We start from the raw sequence: 17,573 nt of genomic DNA, 5'->3' as shown, positions 1-17,573 counted from the left end.
TTCTGAGTCACACGGCAAATCGGTGGGTCACCATTCTCTTCTTCTGGTGCCAGGGAATGTACCTCCTTCTTGCTCCCCCGGTGAGCTCTTGCTCACATCCTTTGGAAATATCCTGCTCAGGTTGGCCCTGGGTTGAATTGTGTGCCTGTCATCAGAACCTCTTCCTTCTCATCATCATATTTATTTATTTACCACTTACTCTGTGCAGAACACTCTACTAAGCGCTTGGGAGAGTACAATAAAACAGAGTTCCCTGCCCATAAGGAGCTTACTGTTTAGAGGGAGGGACAGATATTAATATAAATGAAATTACAGATATGTATATTAGTACCATGGGGTTGAGATCCTCATTAGCATTCCAGTAGACTGTAAGCTCCTTGTGGGCAGGGAACGTTTCTACCAAACTTTGTTGTACTATCCTTTCCCAAGCATTTAACACAGTGCTCTGCACATAGTAAGTGCTCAGTAAATACGATTTATTGGTTGATTAGCAGCAGCAGGACAGTTGAAGGGAGCCTATGAAAAGGCCCGAGGCCTGGAATGTCTGAACTCTGAAGAATGCTAATGAGGATCTCAATCACACAGCATGTATGTACATATCTATCAATTATATATTATAAATTATTCATTGACATTAATGTCCATCTCCCTCTCTAGACTGTAAGCTCCTTGTGAGCAGGGATTGTGTCTACTAATTCTGCTGTACTCTCTCAAGCACTTAGGACAGTGCTCTGCATGAGGAGTAGCATAGCCTAGTGGCAGGAGCCCGGGCTTGGGAGTCAGAGGTTGTGGGTTCTAATCCCAGCTCTGCCACTTGTCAGCTGTGTGACCTTGGCCAAGTCACTTCACTTCACTGGGCCTCAGTTACCTCATCTGTAAAATGGGGATTAAGACTGTGAGCCCCATGTAGGTCAGGGACGGTGTCCAACCTCCTGACCTCGTTTCTACCTCAGTGCGTAGAACAGTGCTTGGCCCATAGTAAATGCTTAATTAATACCATAATAATAATAATAACAGTAAGTGCTCAATAAATATGATTGATGATGTGGAGGAGGATCTAATGATGGGCAGTCCTAAAATTGGTGATAGGGCTAGCTTGGGTTTGCCTGCCTGTCTTGGACTTCATCTCTATGACTCTCGCCTGGGGTCTCCTCTGCCTGTACATCCCAGCCTTGTTTCTCCCCAGGGCAGAGAGCCAGGAGGGAGTCCGCTTTGGGGGAAAACTCGGACCACCTCAGGCCGAGCAGGAGAAGAAATAGGAGCACAGCCAACAGGAGCGCAAAGCCGGAGGTGCATCTTCTCACTTAGACTCTGCTCTTGTGGTTTGTGGTACTGACACCCAGGCCGCTAGAGAAGACACCCCTGTACCATTAAGATTTTCTCCTCTCCCTGAAACCCCAAATCAACCAACGTAATAACACAGCACACAATTCAACTGAAGGTCAATGTGAACAATATATTGCAACCACTGCTGAACCAACCAAACCTATTATTCCTCCTGAAGATGCACTGGAAAGGTAAATCTATCGATCGAACTATCAATAACATTTGCTGAAGCCTAGAGTGTGAGGAGCACTGAATTTAGCACTTGGGAAGTTACAAAAGAGATAGAACAGCTTGGGTCTAGCAGGGAGACAGACACTTAATTAAGACAAGGGTAGGATTGGAGGATATGAGGTATGTAACTAAGTGCTCGGTTCATTCATTCAATCAGTCTTATTTATTGAGTGCTAAGCGTGTCCAGAACACTGTACTAAGTTCTTGGGAGAGTACAATATAACAATAAACAGACACATTCCCTGGCCAAAACAAACTGACAGTCTAGAGGAGGAGAAGGACAATTAATATAAATAAATTACAGATATGTACATAAGTGCTATGGGGCTGGGAGGGGGGATGACTAAAGGGAGGGTGATGCAGAAAGGACTGGGAGAGAAGGAAAGTGGGGCTTAGTCAGGTAAGGCCTCTTGGAGGAGATTAGCCTTCAATAAGGCTTTGAAGTGGGGGAGAGTAATTGTCTAACCGATTTGAGGAGGGAGGGCGTTCCAGGCCAGAGGGAGGTGGTGGATAAGGGGTCAGTGGCGAGATAGATGAGATCGAGGTACAGTGAGAAGGTTAGCATTAGAGGAGCGAAGTTTGCGGGCTGGCTTGTAGTAGGAGTAGCGAGGTGAGATAGGAGGAGGCAAGGCAATTGAGTGCTTTAAAACCGATGGTGAGGAGCTTTTGTTTGATACAGAGGTGGATGGGCAACCACTGGAGTTTCTTGAGGAGTGGAGAAACAGGGCCTGTATGTTTTTGTAGAAAAATGACTGGGGCAGCAGAGTGAAGTATGGACTGGAGTGGAGAAAGCCAGAAGGCTGCTAGGTCAGCAAGGAAGGCTGATGCAGTAATCCAGGCGGGAGAGGATGAGTGATTGTATTAACACAGTAACCGTTTGGATGGAGAGGAAAGGGGGGATTTTAACAATGCTGTGAAAGTGGGACCGACAGGCTTTAGTGATGGATTGAATACGTGAGTTGAATGAGAAAGAGGAGTCAAGGATAACACCAAAGTTACAGGCTTGTGAGACAGGAAGGATGGTGGTGCCGTCTACAGTGATGGGAAAGCCAGGGGGAGGACAGGGTTTGGGTGGGAAGATAATGAGTTCTGTTTTGGACACGTTAAGCTTGAGATGATGGAAGGACATCCAAATAGCGATGTCTTGAAGGCAGGAGGAAATGCAAAACTGGAGAGAGGGAGAGAGATCAGGGCTGGAGATGCAGATTTGGGTGTCATCCACATAGAGGTGGCAGTTGAAGCCATGGGAGCGAAAGAGTTCTCCAAGGGAGTGGGTGCAGATGAAGAATAGAAGGGAACTCAGAACTGAACCTTGAAGGACTCCTACAATTAGGTGTTGTGGTAATTTAAATGCTAGATTGTAAAGTGGATTGTAAAGTCCCCTACAATTAGGTGTTGTGGTAATTTAAATGCTAGATTGTAAAGTGGATTGTAAAGTCCCCGTGGGTCAGGATCCTGTCTACTACTATATTCTCCCAAGTGCTTAATGCAGTGCTCTGCAGAGAGTAAGAGCTCAATAAGTATTATTAAGTCTGATTAATTAATTGAGCCTTGAAAGGCTCAAAGGGCAGTTGGGGGGGAATATAAAATGGGGAAGATTAGAGATTATTAGGGGGAACACATCTCCTGGAGGGCCTTGATGAAGGGGAGAGCTGCGGTCCATCAGGAGTGAAAGACGAGGGAGTTGCAGTCAGAGGGGAGGATGTGAGCAAGAGATCACGGGAGAGTCAAGAAGGAGGCACGGGAGAGGCAAGAATGAGGCATGGTGAGTAATCAATCAATCAGTCTATTGTATTTATTGAGAGCTGACTGCGTGCAGAGCACTGTACTAATCACTTAGGCCAGTATGATAGAACAACGTTGGTAGATGGGTCCCCTGCCCACAGCAAGCTTACGGCCTAGAGGGGGAGACAGACGTTAGTATAAATAAATAAAAATATGTACCTAAGTGTTGTGGGGTTGAAGGTGATATGAATAAAGGGTGCAAATCCAAGTTCAAGGGTGACACAGAAGGGAGTGGGAGAAGAGGAAATGAGGGCTCAGTCGGGGAAGGCTTCTTAGAGAAGCAGCGTGGCTCAGTGGAAAGAGCCCAGGCTTGGGAGTCAGAGGTCATGGGTTCGAATCCCAGCTCTGCCACTTGTCAGCTGTGTGACTGTGGGCAAGTCATTTCACTTCTCTGTGCCTCAGTGACCTCATCTGTAAAAATGGGGATTAAAAAATGTGAGCCTCATGTAGGACAACCTGACTACCCTGTATCTACCCCAGCGCTTAGAACAGTGCTCTACACATAGTAAGCACTTAACAAATGCCAACATTATTATTATTATTATTAGAGGAGATGTGATTTTGAGTAAGTTAGTTTGAAAGGAATGAGTAGATTGAGTGCTTTAAAGGCAACGGTGAGGAGCTTCTGTTTGATGTGGAGCCTCTTGAGTAGTGGGGAGATAATAATAATAATAATTATGGTATTTGTTAAGTGCTTACTATGTGCAGAGCACTGTTCTAAGCGCTGGGGTAGATGTAGGGTAATCAGATTGCCCCACGTGGGGCTCACATTTTTTAATCCCCGTTTTTACAGATGAGGTAACTGAGGCACAGAGAAGTCAAGTGACTTGCCCAAGGTCACACAGCAGACAAGTGGAGGACTCTGACTCCCAAGCCCGTGCTCTTTCCACTAAGCCACGCTGCCTCTCTGTGTGCTCTGAAGGGTGTTTTAGAAAAACAATCTGGGCAGCAGAGTTAAATATGGACTGGAGAGGGAGATGCTGGAGGCAGGGAGGTCAGTGAAGAGGACGATGCAGTAGTCGGGTCAGGATCTGCTAAGTGTTTGGTCTAGCATGGTGGCAGTTTAAGTGGATAAGGGGGGCCAGATTCTGGAGATGCTGTAAAGACAGAACCAGCAGGATTTGGTGACTGACTGAATATGGGAGTGGAGAGAGGAGTCAGGGATCAGCTCTCCCCCTCCTAACCTCACCTCACTCCTGTCCCAGTACAACCCAGTCTGCACATTTCGCTCCTCTAATGCCGACCTATTATTGTACCTCAGTCTCATCTCTCACTGTTGACCTGTTGCTCACGCCCTCCCTCCTGCCTAGATCCTCTTCCCCTGCCCCCCGGCCTTCAAAGCATTATTAAAATCATATTGCCAGAAGCCTTCCCTAACTAACCACTCATTTCCCCAATCTATTCACCCTCCCTTTTGGATCCCTATGCACTTGAGCGTTTGGTCTTTAAGCCCCTTGATACTCACCCCAACCCCACCCCGATCCCCAAAGGTACACAACCTTGCACTCTGCAGCTTGCCCTATCTGTAATTTATTTTATTGTCTGTTTCACCCATTAGACTATAAACTCCTTGAAGGCAACTCTATTGCACTGCACTTTCTGGACCACTTAGTCCAGTGCTCTGCACACTGTAAATGCTCAATAAATTCATTCATTTCATTCATTCAGTTGTATTTATTGAGGGCTTACTCTATGCAGAACACTGGACTAACAATAAACGCACAAAATGAACTTACAGTCTAGAGGGGGAGACAGGAATCAATATAAATAAATTACATACATGAGCGTGAGTGCTGTGGGGCTGGGAGGGGAGATGAATAAAGGAAGCAAGTCAGGGCGATGCAAAAGGGAGTGGGAGAAGAGGATAGGAAGACTTCGTCAGGGAAGGCCTCTTGGAGGAGATGGGCCTTCAATAAGGCTTCCAAGGAAGGGAAAGTAATTGCCTGTCCTGGGCAGGGATTGTCGCTGTTTATTGTTGTATTGTACTTTTCCAACAGCAAACATCACCTCTGTCCTCCTCCCTTCCTTAACTTCTATTTTTAACCACTCAATCTCCAATGGCTCCTTCCCCTCTGCCTTCAAACATGCCCACGTCTCCCCCATCCTAAAAAAACCCGCTCTCGACCCCACTTCCCCTTCCAGTTATCGTCCTATCTCCCTACTACCCTTCCTTTCCAAAATCCTAGAACGAGTCGTCTACAATCGCTGCTTAGAATTCCTTAACTCCCATTCTCTCCTGGACCCCCTCCAATCTGGCTTCCGTCCCCTCTACTCTACCGAGACTGCTCTCTCTAAGGTCACCCATGACCTCCTTCTTGCCAAATCCAATGGCTCCTACTCCATTCTAATCCTCCTTGACCTCTCTGCTGCCTTTGACACTGTCGACCATCCCCTCCTCCTCCACACCTTATCTCACCTTGGCTTCACGGACTCCCTCCTCTCCTGGTTCTCCTCTTATCTCTCTGGCCGGTCATTCTCGGTCTCCTTCGCAGGCGCCTCCTCCCCCTCCCATCCTTTAACTGTTGGAGTTCCTCAAGGGTCAGTTCTTGGCCCTCTTCTGTTCTCCATTTACACTCACTCCCTTGGTGAACTCATTCACTCTCACGGCTTTGACTACCATTTCTAAGCAGATGACACGCAGATCTATATCTCTGCCCTTGTCCTCTCCCCCTCCCTTCAGACTCGCATCTCCTCCTGCCTCCAGGATGTCTCCACCTGGATGTCGGCCCGCCACCTAAAACTCAACATGAGCAAGACTGAGCTCCTCATCTTCCCTCCCAAGCCCAGTCCTCTTCCAGACTTCCCTATCACCGTGGATGGCACGACCATCCTTCCCGTCTCTCGGGCCCGCAATCTCGGTGTCATCCTTGACTCGTCTCTCTCGTTCACCCCACACATCCTATCCGTTACCAAGACCTGCCGGTTTCACCTTTACAATAGCGCCAAGATCCGCCCTTTCCTCTCCACCCAAACGGCTACCTTACTGCTACGGGCTCTCGTTATATCCCGGCTAGACTACTGTGTCAGCCTTCTCTCTGACCTCCCTTCCTCCTCTCTCGTCCCGCTCCGGTCTATTCTTCACTCCGCTGCCCGGCTCATCTTCCTGCAGAAACGATCTGGGCATGTCACTCCCCTTCTTAAACACCTGCAGTGGTTGCCTATCAACCTCCGCTTCAAACAAAAACTCCTCACTCTAGGCTTTGAGGCTCTACATCACCTTGCCCCTTCCTACCTCTCCTCCCTTCTCTCTTTCTACCACCCACCCCGCACGCTCCGCTCCTCTGCCGCCCACCTCCTCACCATCCCTCGGTCTCGCCCATCCTGCCGTCGACCCCTGGGCCACATCCTCCCGCGGTCCTGGAACGCCCTCCCTCCTCACCTCCACCAAACTGATTTTCTTCCCCTCTTCAAAACCCTACTTAAAACTCACCTCCTCCAAGAGGCCTTCCCAGACTGAGCTCCCCTTCTCCCTCTACTCCCTCTACCGCCCCCCTTCACCTCTCCGCAGCTTAACCCTCTTTTCCCCCCATTTCCCTCTGCTCCTCCCCCTCTACTTCCCCATCCCCTCAGCACTGTACTCGTCTGCTCAACTGTATATATTTACTACCCTATTTATTTTGTTAATGAAATGTACATCGCCTTGATTCTATTTAGTTGCCATTGTTTTTACGAGATGTTCTTCCCCTTGACTATATCTATCTATCTGTCCGTCTCCCCCGATTAGACTGTAAGCCCGTCAAACAGCAGGGACTGTCTCTATCTGTTGCCTACTTGTTCATTCCAAGCGCTTAGTACAGTGCTCTGCACATAGTAAGCGCTCAATAAATACTATTGAATGAATGAATTAATACAGTGCTCTGCACAGAGTAAGTGCTTAATAACTATGATTAAATGAATGAGTGAATGAATGAATTTGAGGAGGGAGGGCGTTCCAGGCCAGAAGCAGGATGTGGGCCAGGCGTCACGGGCGAGGTAGATGAGATAGATCAATTGATTTATAATGCCAGGGTTATGGGGCTTGAGAGATAGGGAGGTTGAGGGTGCTGTCTACTGTGAAGGGAAAGTGAAAAACCACGGAATGTTTCATAAATTTGCATGTCGTCCTGGCACAGGGGCCATGCTGATCTCTGTATCATTCCAATTTTAGTAGATATGCTGCCGTAGTAATAGTCAGGGTCATGCCAAAGTCACAGACAGGCTCTGAGGGCAGGGACTCAAGTACACAACCCACTGGAGCACTTATGTACACATAGACGCCATTAATTCGTTTTTAATGGTATTTGTTAAGTGCTTATCATGCACCAGGCACTGCACGAAATTCAGTGTAGATGCAAGCTAATCAGGTTGGGCACAGTCCGTGTCCCACTTGGGGCTCACAGTCTTAATCCCCATTTTACAGATGAGGTAACTGAGGCCCCGAGAAGTGAAGTGACTTTCTCAAGGTCTTACTATACTCTACGTACTGGGGTAGATCCAAGGTTTGGAGATCAGACAAGGCAGATGTGGTGGTCGTTCTACTTGGAAGTAAGAGGAGAAGCAGCACTTTGTAGCGAGAAGCAGCATGGTGTAGTGGCTAGAGCCCGAGCCTGGGAGTCACAAGGTTCTAATCCCAGCTCCGCCACTTGTCTGCTGCATGACCTTGATCAATCTCATCTATCTCACCACTGACGCCTCACCCACATCCTGCCTCTGGCCTGAAACGCCCGCCCTCCTCAAATTCATTCATTCAGTCAGTCAGTTATATTTATTAAGCACTTACTGTGTGCAGATCACTGTACTAAGCTCTTGGAAAAGTACGATACAACAATAAACAGTGACAATCCCTGCTCAGGACAGGCAATTACTCTCCTGTCCGTCAAAGCCTTATTGAAAGCACATCATTTTACTTCTCTGTGCCACAGTCAGCTCATCTGTAAAATGGGGATCAAGACCGTGAGCCCTATGTGGGACAGGGATTGTTACCAACCCGATTTGCTTGTATCCACCCCAGCTCTTAGTACAGTGCCTGGCACACAGTAAGCGCTTAACAAATAACATAATTATTATTATTATTATTGACCTCTGGAACTAAACTTCGACTGGGAGTCTCCCGGCAGCACCCTCCCCCACACCAGGCTCTCCCTGGCACCCGCCCCTCCCCAGGCAGGAAGTTCTATCCTCCTGCAGCAATGGAAGATCATTTCCTCTCGAGCTCTCCTTAGAGTGGAAGCACAGATAAAGTGACCAGATTCTTGAGGGCCCAAGGCTTGAAGGAGGTGGGGCTAAAAAGGCGGAGCAGAAGACAGAAAGAGAGGAGGGAGAAATGGGGGACTGGGGAGAGGGGAGAAAGAGGGAAAGCAGGGGCACGGACTCACCCAACAACCAGCCACTGTCACCTGGCCTGGGAACACAGCATCGGCCACTGCCACTGCCATCGGAAATGCTAGGGATGACCCAGGAAAGCCAGTTCAACCTGCTACTACTGAGAAGAAGGGGGAGGAAGAAGAGGAGGCTGGGCATCCTCTCCACTCTTCCTCCTTGCCGTGGTATCGCTGTTCTCGCCATCCTGCCCTTTCAGCACCAGGCCTTATGACTTATCATCCTCCATTATTGTGCCCTTAGTCAATCAACAACTTTCCCCTCCCGCTCCTGGCCCTGCTGGATCCCATTGGAAGGGAAAGAGCTCCAAATGGAAACCCAAACAGCCCAGAGATTTTTCCTTCTTTTGTTCATTTTTCCTTTCCATCTCCCCCCACCACCCCCTCCCCTAAGGCCTTTCCACCCGAGCCCCTTGCATGCTTCCCCACTGCCATCTGAGCCACTGGCTCAAGATTTAGGAAAGGCAGAACCAAGAAGACCCTTCCTCCCAGCTGATCCTTCCCAAAACTAGTGCCTGGGCATCGCAATTCCAAGCCCTGCCATTCCATGGTTGCTCTTGGCTCCTTTGGGGACCCCCAAAGCTACAACCTTGGGGTAGATGGCTTCCCTAGTCATTCTAGGGGAAAGAGCATGAGCCTGGATGTCAGAGGAACTGGGTTCTAAACCCGGTTTTTCCACTCGTCTGCTGTGTGAGCTTGGGCAAGTCACTTTCCCTGGGCCCCAGTTCCCTCATCTATAGAATGGGGATTCAATACCTGTTCTCCCTCTTACTTGGAACGTGAGCTCCATGTGGGACTTTGGGAGAATGATGACAAATACCAGCCGCCTCGGTTTTTGCTCCTCTGGAAGATGGGACCCGGCTACCACTCCCAGGCTCAGCTTGTCTTGTATCTACCCCAGAGCTTAGTTTTGTTTTGCTGTCTCCCCCTTTTAGACTGTGAGCCCGTTGTTGAGCAGGGATTGTCTCTACCTGTTGCCGAATTGTACATTCCAAGTGCTTAGTACAGTGCTCTGCACAAAGTAAGCACTCAATAAATATGATTGAATGAATGAATACAGTGCTCGGCACATAGTAAGCGCTTAACAGATATCACAATTATTATTATGATTTCTGATTAACTTGCATCTATCCCAATGCTTAGAAAAGTGCTTGGCACATAGTAGGTACTTAACAAATACCATAACAACAACAATAATAATGATAACTTGATTTCCTTCTTCCTTCAGAATCAACTAGAGTGCTTGGAAATCTTCCAAATGAAAGGTCTTGACAGCTGGTAGGCCAGAAACCCTTCCCCATCCTGTTGCCTTTTCTTCCCTTGCCAAGTGCCAAATGTCCCCTTTCCTGTCCCCTTCCCATGACCTTGGAGTTAAACTCGATGTTCCATCACTCACTCTTCAGCCCCAGGACAGGAAGCACCCTACCCGTTTCTCCCTGGAGCAGACACACCACAGCTGCTGTTTTTTCCTGCCAGTAATAATAGTAATAATAACAATAATAGTATTAATAATTGCAGGATTTATAAAGCGCTTACTATGTGGCAAGCACTGTCATAGATCAAGGATAATCAGATCACGGGATTCTCGATCTAAGGGGGAGGGAGAACAGGTATTGAATCCCTATTTTACAGAGGAGGAAACTAAGGCCCTGAGAAGGCAAGCGACTTGCCCAAGGTCACCCAACAGGCCAGTGGCAGAGCTGGGTTTAGGATCCAGGTCTCTTTGACTCCCGGGCCCGGGCTCTTGCCACTAGACTACGCTGCCTCCTGTGGTATTTAGGCTGGCTCAGGGCACCAGTTTAAATGCCCTGTGGGTCCCCAGCCTGCCTCTCAGCAGCCCTGGCTGGGGAATCTCTGCAGGAGAAGCAAATGAGAGGGGAGAGGGACCTCAGGGAGGGAGTCTGGAGCCCCTCCTGCTCCAACTGCCGTCTTGCTGGCATCCAGCCTCCTCCTAGCTTTCCCCTGCTGCTGGCCAACTTTTTATTACCCAGCCACAGTAGCCGTGGCCTCTCTCATCCCTTCTCCCTAAACTGTCTAGCTGGAGATTAGCCACAGATGTAGTGGCATTAGGGGCAGGATACTCAAGTGGTCTTTTCTCTCCCCCCACCCCCCAGGCCTTCCTGCTAGGCCTCTGGCTTACTGAAGAGGATCCAGATCTGGCTGGCCAGGCCCCCTAAGCCAGGTGACCTGGGTGAAACGGGCTGAGCCTGGGAGTGGTACCCGGGTCCCATCTTCCCGAGGAGCAAAAACCGAGGCGGCTGGTATTTGTCATCATTCTCCCAGAGTCCCAGAGGCCTGTCTCCTTCCCCAGAATTCCCACCTCATTCCCACCAAAAGAATCTGCACCTCCCTGGAGATGTCTTCTTCCTCCTGAAGTCCCCACCCCCTAGCCCCAGCCCCCACCCCCTTCTCCCTCAGCCAGCACCCGGCTCCTCTCTGCTCTCTGTCTGGAATGTGTTGTTTGGGTTGTTGGAGCCAAGGGTTGGGACTCTGCCTGTTGTGTGGTGCTGCCAGCTTAGAAAGACTCTCTTCCTTCCCGCCCCCCACATCATCACTCTCCAATCCCTACAGGTCCTGCCCATGGCCAATACTAAAGTGGCTGGACCAAGCACCTCATGGGGACCTCCACCCTGGGGGTCTCCAGGGGTCCACACTTGGGCAGCCAGAATGGGGGAGGATGCTATATCATTTGCAGTGGCTTGTGCGAACCCTGGGGGAGAACAGAAATATTTTTAGGTTAACCTTGGAAGACTTCATGGAGGAGGTGGCCTTGTAGGCAAGAAGCCTGAGCTGGTGAGATTGGGGGAGGGGAAGAGGGGCAACAGGGAGATGAATGCCATGGCTTCTGGAAGACTTTAGCAAGGAGCTTCTGGGTCTAGGTAGCTGCAGAAAAAGAGCACTGGACTCTGAGGTGGATTCAGGCTCAAGAACTTCCAGGAAAATGACAATCTTGGGGGATGGAGGGGAATAAGATTATGGATAAGAGAAACATGGCCTGAGGAGGAGGTTTAGAACAGCGTGGCCTAGTGGAAAGAGCATGGGTCTGGGAGTTAGAGGACCTGGATTCTAATCCTGGCTCTGCCATTTGCTTGCTGTGTGACCTTGGGCATGTCACTTAACTTCTTTGTGCTTCTGTTCTCCCTCCTACTTAGACTGTGAGCCCGGTCCCTGTGTCCAACCTAATTAACTTGTATCTACCCCAGCCCTTAGAACAGTGTTTCACGCCTAGTCAGAGCTTAACAAATACCATAAAAAAGAGGAGGCAGACAGAAGAGGTAGAGTTTGGATGTTAAGAGGCACTGCCTAGCGGAAGGATCATGGGACCGGGAGTTAGAAGACCCGGCTTCAAGTCCCAGCTCTGCCACTGTGTGACCTCAGGCAAATCACCTCACCTCTCTGGGCCTCAGTGTCTTCACCTGTATAATGGGGATAAGATAATGAGCCCCAGGATGGACAGGTACTGTGTCCAATCTCATCACTTTGTATCTGTTCCAGAGCTTAGCACCTGGTAAACGTTTAGTAAATGCCGGAATTAATTACGACTGTGCTTTGAATGCCTTGTCTATTTTGTTCTTTGGGCTTTGAGAACCAAGTAGCTTGGGAGTAGTGACAGCACCAGGATAGGAATCAGGAGACCTGAATTCCAGTCCTGGTTCTGGTTTGGAAAAAGTTTACAACGATTATAGCCTTTCTTCAACTCCTCCCCTTTCCTAATTTCCCTAGCCACCCTCCTGATTCAGTCTCAGTCCTGACCCCTCTCCCACCTACTCTGGCTCCATCAAACTCACCCTGGAAACCCAAAGCTTATGGAAGCAGCAACTTTGATAGTAGCTGCTTCAACTGGGAGACCCTCCTCCCGCCCCTCAGAAGGCATTTGTTTTAGTGGGTTTTTGTTTTTTTAAATTGTTTTCTCTCTCATGTGTCTGCACCAGTTCCCTCCCCCACCTTTATTTTCAGATTGGAAAAGCCTTGAGGGCCAGAGACCTTGTCTAATTCTCATCTGTGTATTCTTTCCCACTGTGTACAAGTGCTCTGCACACAGTAAGTGCTCAAAACATACTATCGCTACCATTTCTTACCATCACTACTATACTACTAATCCAAACTTGCTCCCACTCCAGACTTGTATCCCTGCCTCCCTCTCTCCAGCCAACTCCCTTGCAGCTTCCTGGAACAACTTCCTGGAGATCAAGGACAACTAGCCTCAGCCTTCTAGGGGCCCCAGTTCCAAGTGGGCAGGAAGAAGAGGAACCAGATAAAAAAAAAAGAGGTCAGAAAGGCAGTTGAAACCGAAGGGAACAGACATCTGAAAACCAAGATTAGAGTTTCCAAAGCCTCTGCCTGACCCGGGCCCCTCTGGAATTGGCAGTTCAGAGCCCCAGGGTTTGAATTTATCACCCTGTCCCAGGGTTTTAATTTATCTCCCTGTAATGCAGGTTTAATTCTCCAGACCCCTGACTGCCTTTCCCTTATCTCCCCTCTCAGTCAGAAAGTTTTGTAGTTTAGGTGGCAGGAAGAGGAGAGATGGGGATAAGCAGATGAAGCTAGGAGATAGAAAGATCCTGTTTTCCCCCTCCACACAGCCCCAGTTGCAGGGCAGGAATGTTGAGGTAGGATTTGAACAAGGGTCTCCAGCACATGGGTGGCGAGGGGGGGATGCTTCCTGTCTTCCCCTTTCAGAGTTTATGAGGAGTTGCGAAGATTGAAGGATGGCTGATTCCTGAGTGATTTTTAGGGCTGGTTGAGCTCAGAGGGAAAGAGGTTTGTTAAGTAGGTACTGGGTCCAACTCTCCCTGCCCAGCACCCAACACTGGGATAAACACATCATTGGACTGTGGATGTTGATGATCTACCAATCAGTCAATCAAGTGGTATTTTTTGAGTGCTTACTGTGTGTAGAGCACTGTATAAATACCCACACCCACACAATATCTCTCTCCCTCTTACTGGCTCTCTTCTCCCAGTACAGCCCAGCTCACACTCTTCCCTCCTCCCAAAAGAACCTTCTCACCATGTTTCGCTCATGACTCACCCAACTCCAATTAACTGCACACACCTTCCCCCGTGAAATGCCCTTCCATCCCTCTCAAATTTACCAAACCTCATCCTTCTCCTTCAGCAGGCATTTCATGATTTATCTCCTACTTTCCTAATCATGCTAGTCCACCAGCTTCTTCAACACACATTAGCATATCTGTTTATTTTTTAATCAGTCAATTTATTGAGTGCTTGCACTGTGCAGAGCACTTGGAGCTTGGGAGAGTACAATACAATAGAGTTAGTAGACAGGATCCCCATTCTTGAAGATTTCACAGTCTATTTCAATGTTTTGTTTGTTGTCATCATTCGTAAATACGTACGTTGTCATTTTTCCCATATATTTGAGGATCTGTGTTTGTTTCTCTCCCCAAGTAGATTCTTTCATTCAATTGTATGTTCCCAAGCACCTAGTCATCGCTCTGCAGTAAGAAGGCACCCTCTGTCCTTTCTTCCAGCACTGGGAATGTGAAGTTAACGTACCCTGAGGACAAACCCTGCTGCTGGTGGAGCCAGTGGAAAGAGCCAGGCTCTGGGAATCAGGAGACCTAGATTCTTGTCCCGGCCCTACAAGAAAGGGAATGTCTGCTGAAGCTGTGCCATCACTGGTGAAAGCTGCCGATCAAAGAACCATCTATGGCATTCCACAAGGTGAACAGGCCCAGCAGCAATCCTGACAAATAGCCGGCCGACGTGGGAGGCCTAGACAGCCGCAGCGACGGAGGCAACTGCCTGTCAGGGTGTGGCGATCCGGGCCAGGGTCCGCACCGGCCTGCTGCGGTCACTTCTACTGCTGATGTCGAAGAGCGTGCGAGCAGCGCCACGCCAGCCACCAGCACCAGAATCGATTCCTCCCTGTGGATTCTCCGGCCTGACATCTCACAGCCGAGCCTCATCGGTCGTTGTCTATGGGAGGCTCCATTACCCTCGGGATAGCTTTACACACAAACACGTACATGTACCACCCCCCCCCCCCCCCACACTGCACACACAATACAGCTGCCAACTCCATCGGGGTGAGTGGAACAATGCCCCCAAGAGCTGTTTGGTCCAGCCTTGCTTTTCCCGGGTTTCTGACAAGACCTGACAGTTTCTAATCAGGGTTGAAATGATCATTATATTTATTAAGCACCTTACTATGTGTCAAGAGCTAGGGAAGATGTGTCTATTGTATTGTACTCTCCCAAGCGCTTAGTACAGTGCTCTGCACACAGTAAATGCTCAATAAATATGATCGCATGAATATAGGATCAACAAATCAGGCACAATCCCCGTCCAAAACTAGGCTCACAGTCAAAAAGGGAGGAAGAGCAGGGGTCTTAGTGCTCTGCGTAATCACTCAATCAATCAATGGTATTTATTGGGTCCCTTACTCTGTGCAGAGCACTGTACTAAGTACTGGGGAAAATGCAACAGAGAAAGTAGACGTAATCCCTGTCCTCAAGGAGTTTACAATCTAGTGGGGAGGGGGGAAACCCTAAAAATAAATTAGGGGTAAGAAGAAGCAATGGAATATAACAATAGGTCCCTAAGTACAAGGGGGGAAGGGGGAATACTCAAGCGTTTAACTGAGGCAGAAGTGCCGAAGTGCTAATATGAAGAATACAAAGTGAGGAGATGAGAAGGCCTCCTGGAGATGTGATTATAGAAGGGTTTTGAAGATAGGGAGAGCAGTGATCTGCTGGATGTGAAGAGGGAGGGAGTTCCAGACAGGGGGAAGGGTGTGAGCAAGAGAGGAAGTGCTCAATAAATACTATGGATTGACTGATTTACAGATGAGGAAACTGGCACAGAGAGACTAAGTGATTTACTCCAGGTCACCCAGCCAAGCAGTGGAAGAGCTGGGATTAAACTCTCCCAACTCCCATGCTCTTTCCACTGCTCCCCTAAATGACCCAGATGACCTTGTTTTAGCTCTTCGAAGCCGGTTCCCTCCCCAGTCCCCATTTCCTCTAAAGGACCTGCTCTTTCTACCCACATAAATTAAGTTAGCACTCATCCTACCACAATTCCGTGTACATGGACAGGGTCGAACACGAGTATATTACATTTTCCTCACACTCAGGCACACCCAGAAATTCCCAAGCACACACACCCCCTTCTCCTCCCGATCTTACACAGAAACGATCAAAGCCTAGACTCCAGGATTTCCCAGCAGGAGGAAACTTTTAGATTCCCCAAATTCATCAGGACATGCACATACTTCAGTGTTCCCATGCGGCACTCCCCTCCTCACACATGTATGCCCTCCCACATATCCACGGTCTCTGCATCTCTACCGACTGCCTCTCCTGGGCTCCCACCCAGCAATTCCATCCTCTTAAATCTACATTCACACATGTGCATCACCCGCTCTGCGGCATATGTGTTCGACGTGCCCTCGTTCATATTCATGATTTGAGTTTGGGGGGCACACGAGCCAGGAAGCTCCCTCGGCCTACAATCATCCTGGTGCATGTCAGCCGAGCAGTCGTGTCCCTCAGCTCCCCCAAGTGCCAGGAATTTCGAGACAAGGACTGGGAGGTGGGGAGCAGGCGGGGGGAGGAATAGGGTGTGTGTGGAGAGAGGGGAGGCAGGAGAGGGAGAAGAGGGGTGCGGGGGGACACCCTTTGCCCTCTTGCCAGAGGGGAGCCCCCAAACAGCCACCCGCACACACGCCCTCTCCCCACCCTCTTCCATAAAAGACAAACCAGGGGACAGGTCGGGGAGGTGGAGGGTGCCACTTAGAATGGGGGTCGGGGTGTGAGGCAAGCTGGTTCGGATCCCACTCCCCCAAGGCCCGCTCCCTGCTCTTCCGCCCCCCTGCCCCCCATCCGATCCCCCTGCCTCTGCCAGAGAGGGGCGGCCAGGGGAAGGAGCAGAGGTGAAACGGCCACAGCGTCAGGGGCGAGGGAAAGGCCAAGAAGCCAAAGGGAGCCGGAGCTGGAGCCTTTCACTCACCTGAGCTGCGGGGAGTGATGAGGGAGGCTGGCTGATGACAGCAAAGTTCCCGCCTGGCCGGCAGCTGGTGGGAAGAGTGGAGCTGGAGCGAGAGAGAGCACCGAAGAGGAGAGGGGAGGGACGGGAGGGAGAGAAGAAGGGGAGGAGAGAGGAGGGAACACAGGGGAAGCAGCAGCTACTTCATTTCTGCTGTCTCACTGGCCTCGACCAGGAGGTCAGTGGGCTGGATGGATCAGAGACCACCTAGGTAGCAGAGATCAGAAGGAAAAAAAGTGGGTTTTCAGGTTTCTGCTCAGAACAGATAGAGAGAGGTGAGGCCCAAGGAGGGAAGGGGAGGGAAGGGAGCACCGGGGCTGTCTCGCACCCCCCCCCCCCCCCCCAGCTCGGGCTGGGAGTGTGATACCCTTCACAGGCTCTGACTCACCGGGCTGGAACTGTCATCGATCAATCAGTGGGGTGTACTGAGTGCTTACTGTGTGCAGAGTGCTGTACTAAGCCCTTGGAAAAGTACAATATAACAGAGTTGGAAGACACGGTCCCTGCCCACGAGGTGCTCGCAGCCTAGAGGGGGAGACAGACGTTGATGATAATAATAATAATTATGGTATTTGTTAAGTGCTTACTATGTGCAAGGCACTGTACTAAACGCTGGGGTACATGCAAGGTAATTGGGTCGGACACGGTCCCTGTCCCACATGGGGCTCACAGTCTCAATCCCCACTTTACAGCTGAGGTAAAGTGAAATGATTTGCCCAAGTGTCCCCTTATAAACAGTCTACTAAAGCAGCGTGGCCTAGAGGAAAGGGCCAGGGCCTGGGAGTCAGAGGACCTGGGTTCTAATCCCTGCTCCGCCATTTGTCTGCTGTGGGATCTTGGCATGTCACTTCACTTCTCTGC

At 49.7% G+C, this 17,573-nt stretch overlaps 1 protein-coding gene and 1 pseudogene across 1 annotated transcript in view; both read right to left on the bottom strand.

Moving 5' to 3' along the window:
- The window catches only part of TBXA2R (thromboxane A2 receptor), a 28,963-nt gene extending 12,033 nt beyond the window's left edge, over positions 1-16,930 (bottom strand). Inside the window, exon 1 of the mRNA XM_029053240.2 lies at positions 16,677-16,930. The gene's annotated coding sequence lies outside the window, so the exon portion shown is untranslated. The remainder of the gene's footprint in view (positions 1-16,676) is intronic.
- On the bottom strand, positions 7,410-7,509 carry LOC114807545 (annotated as a pseudogene).
- Positions 16,931-17,573: the final 643 nt, after the last annotated feature.

The sequence above is a fragment of the Ornithorhynchus anatinus genome, chromosome X2, assembly GCF_004115215.2.
Source record: "Ornithorhynchus anatinus isolate Pmale09 chromosome X2, mOrnAna1.pri.v4, whole genome shotgun sequence".
In the NCBI taxonomy this organism is placed as follows: Eukaryota; Metazoa; Chordata; class Mammalia; order Monotremata; family Ornithorhynchidae; genus Ornithorhynchus; species Ornithorhynchus anatinus.
Note: the sequence above shows the minus strand (reverse complement) of the source record. Positions and strands in the feature narration are given on the sequence as shown.